Source organism: Kogia breviceps, chromosome 12, assembly GCF_026419965.1.
Source record: "Kogia breviceps isolate mKogBre1 chromosome 12, mKogBre1 haplotype 1, whole genome shotgun sequence".
NCBI classification, from domain to species: Eukaryota; Metazoa; Chordata; class Mammalia; order Artiodactyla; family Physeteridae; genus Kogia; species Kogia breviceps.
Window position 1 is genome coordinate 54,727,068 of NC_081321.1, and position 4,025 is coordinate 54,731,092.

General features: G+C 44.8%; 1 pseudogene; it reads right to left on the minus strand.

The window, feature by feature from the left end:
- Positions 1 to 395: 395 nt before the first annotated feature.
- LOC131766360 (heterogeneous nuclear ribonucleoprotein A3-like) lies at positions 396 to 1,783 on the minus strand (annotated as a pseudogene).
- Between the last annotated feature and the right edge of the window lie 2,242 nt (positions 1,784 to 4,025).

The following is a 4,025-nucleotide window of genomic DNA, read 5'->3' on the forward strand; positions in this document are numbered from 1 at the left end:
AACTGAACTACACAAATATTGAAAAGTTAAAAATTCCTTAATTTTTTATTCCTGGTACCACTACCACAATTTACAGGGCACTATACCTGATGTAATGAAAAGAAAAAGAAAAAGAAAAAGCTACAACAGATAAAGACCTCAGGAACGTACATCTAATTGACACTACATTGCATTAATCAATAGCTGCACTTTTTGCAAACTGTGGCTATGACAGTCCTGAACAAGAAGGGTTTCCTGTTTAAGCTGCAGTAACTGTTCTGACTGTGGATCATCGTTCCTTCTGTGGCAGATTTTTACAGTTCCTCTAATGCATTTGGGACGACTGTCTCAAAGTAACCTGCAGCTTTCCTGACAACTCCTCGCTCTCTCTCCTGCTAAGAACTGTAGCCCTTCTGAGGTTTTAGAACCTTCTGCTACCATATCCACCACTTCCACCACCAGATCCATAACCACCACCATAGGGACTTCCCGAGCTTCTTCCACCAAAACTGCCCCCCTTCATGGGTCTGTAATTTGACTGCTGTTGTCCACTATAATTTCCAAACTCATTATCGCTCCCACCACCACCATAGTTACCTCCAAAATTTCCTGCTTCATTGTAACCATCATATCCTCCACCACCACCACCACCATATCCACCACCTTGGTTTCCATAGCCTGGTCCACCACCACCATAGCCTCCTCTACTACTGTAACCAGGACCACTGCCATAGTTACCACCGTCGCCTCCAAATCCATTATATCCACCATCACCTCCTCCATAACTACCTCTGCTGCCACCACCTCCACCACCATAGCCTCCTCTTCCACCAAAGTTTCCACCACGGCTAAAGTTACCTCCACCACCTCCAAAGTTTCTTCCACGACCCATAAAGTTGCCAGATCCACCTCCACGACCTCTCTATGATCCAGCAGATTGCATTTCTTGTTTACAAAGAGCCTTTTTCACTTCACAATTATGCCCATTAATAGGGTGGTATTTCTGGGCTTCCCTGGTGGCGCAGTGGTTGAGAGTCCGCCTGCCGATGCAGGGGACGTGGGTTCGTGCCCCGGTCCGGGAGGATCCCACGTGCCACGGAGCGGCTGGGCCCATGAGCCATGGCCGCTGAGCCTGCGCGTCTGGAGCCTGTGCTCCTCAACGGGAGAGGCCACAAGAGTGAGAGGCCCGCGTACCGAAAAAAAAAAAAAAAAAAAAAAAAAAAAAAAAAAATAGTGTGGTATTTCTGAACAACAATTTTATCAACTGTATCATGATCAGCAAAAGTTACAAAAGCAAATCTTCTCTTTTTTCCACTCTGCCTGTCTTCCATAACTTCTATGGTTTCAATCTTACAATACTTTTCAAAGTAGTCTCTCAAATTATATTCTGTATCTTCTTTAATACCACCAACAAAAATTTTCTTCACTGTTAGGTGGGCACCCGGCTTACAGAATCCTCTCTAGAAACAGCTCTCTTTGGTTCCACGACACGCCCATCAGCCTTGTGTGGTCGAGCACACATTGCTGCATCCACTTCTTCAACACAAGAGTAAGTCACAAAACCAAAGCCCCTGGAACGTTTTGTTTGGGGGTCTCTCATCACCACACAATCTGTAAGTGTGCCCCATTTCTCAAAATGTTCTCTGAAGCAATCATCTGTAGTTTCAAAGCTCAGACCACCAATAAACAGTTTTCTCAACTGTTCTGGTTCCTTTGGATCATGGCCCTCCTCCCCCCCGCGGCGGCGACTGCGGCGACGGCCGCAGTCGGGCTGGGGGCGACCGGGTGGCGGTTTTACCTCCATTTTGAGACCGGATTCGCCTCTTCCAACTCGAGTTCAATATTGGACCGAGAGGAAGAGCTTTTGGTCTGTTTTAAGCTTTACTTTCCTTGGTTTTCTGCAGTTTTACTCTGGTGTATTTAGGTGTGAATTTCCTCTTATATATTCCGCTTGGGAATCACTGGACTTCCAGAATGGGTTGACTGCTGACTTCTATCTAGAAAAATCTCTGCCATAATCTATCCAAATATGCCTCTGTCTCATTCTCTCTCCTCCAGAACTCCAATTAAATATATAGTCAACCTTCTCAGTTTATTTTTTATGACTCTTAACTTCTCTTCCATATTTTTCATCTTTTGCTCTCTCTGCTCTGCCTTTTGGATAACTACTTCTTACCTATCTTCTTGTTCACTAATTCTCTCCTCTGTATCCGCATCTGATCTGCTGTTAAACACACCCACTTTAAAAAAATCTTCTAATAAACAAAAACAAAAGAATCTTCTAGATCACTTCTTATAATGATCTGTTTCTTGCATATATTTTCCAGTTTATTTTTCATTTCTTTAAATGGGGTAGACACAGTTGTTTGATAGACTCTTATGATTTATCTCTACACTAGGTGTGTAGCAGTTTGAGATCCAAGTTTTACAAGCTATAGACAGGTTCTGGGTCCTCACCTGTTTCCCTGTGCCATCCAGGCTATGAAAGCTACAGCTCATTTTCTTCCGCTTAAGCAAATGCCCTCAAGGCTAAAGGGGACTTTGTCCTTGACTTGCCATTCTGAGTTGTTTCTTGTACTTAAGTTTTAATCTGATAATTATTTGTATCTTTTCTATACTCTTAAGGTTTATTGTTTTAAAAAACTTATCTATCATTTTTAGTTGTTTTCAACAGGAGAGTTCAACAGAGAGTCCTACATATTATCAGAATACACACACACACACACACACACACACACACACACACACACACACACACACACACACACACCCCAGACTTACTGAGAATTTGCAACTCATTAGGACAAAAATGTGCGTGTGGTTGCTCCTTCAGTGAAGTCTTGGCTAGATCCCCTAAATGTTCAGTCACTCTCAGTTTCTGGAAAAATCTTATTTTTGAGTTTAAGATGTAGTCCTTAATTCTTGATTCAAAGCTTGGCCTCTCCCCTTTTCCCTGCTTGCTTAGAGTAGGGAGTAGAAGCGTGGCAGCATGGTTACAGTCTAAGATGTCTCCTTCCTCTTTCTCTCCAGGCACTAATTCGTCCAGGGTTGGTGATCCAGAGGAAAGACAGGCAGAGGCCTCCTCACATACATGTTAACTAGACCCTGTCTTTGCTCTGGTTCAGTTTGGCTTTATCTGGTTTTGGGGGCCTCAACTGATGTGGAGAGGTCCTCACAGGCTGGGAGTGTGATTTTCTTAGGGTAGTGATTGGCTTCATCTGGACCCTTTCCACTGCCCAAGAGCCTCCTCCCAAGAGCAGGAGTGTCTCCTCTTGGCCAACCTGCTGTATGCATTCCCAGTGCCTTCTAACGTTGAATACCTCGTTACTTGACCTTCAAAATACACATCTGGGCAGCCTCAAGCTTCCTGTCTTAGAATGCCCATACTCTTTTATGTGGAATCAGGAAAATTACCAGGATCTTTGTGCCCTATAAGGCACCTAGGAAAAAGGAGAGGAGTTGGACAACTCTTCTTTCTAAGCACTTTGCACTCAAGCACTGCTGATAGGGCCTTCCGAAGAGGGTCTCCCACTTCCAGAGCTCTCCACACCAAGCGCATCTCCAAACCTCAAGGAACATATGGCAAGCAAACCCTCTTTCCCCATAGGTGGAAAGAATTGCTAAAATCCCACTACCATATTGCTAGGTTTTGAGCCCCATATGCCTTCCCAAGAACTCCCTCACCATCTTCTGCTCCTAGATAGGATGCACATGCAAGTGTCCGGCCCTGAGCCAGCCTCCAGCTAGAGAATGAGGTGCTGGTGCCCCACCTTCCAAGCACCTCTAATATTTAGGGATGATTCTTTTGCAGTTCCCCTCACTGGGCTTCAGGGGGAGAAAACAACCTCCTCTTCTCCATATGAGAGAGGAAGAAGGACCCTCCTGACTTTCCCCTTCATCTTCTATAAATCGTGTGAGGGGAGGGAGTGACATTGGCACTAGGTGCTGTACCGCTACTTCCCAGCAAGGCTGCAGAAGGAAGGTTGTTCCCAGAGGCTGGAGGTAAGAGTGCAAAGTATTGATTGCTGTTCATCCTCAACTGGATT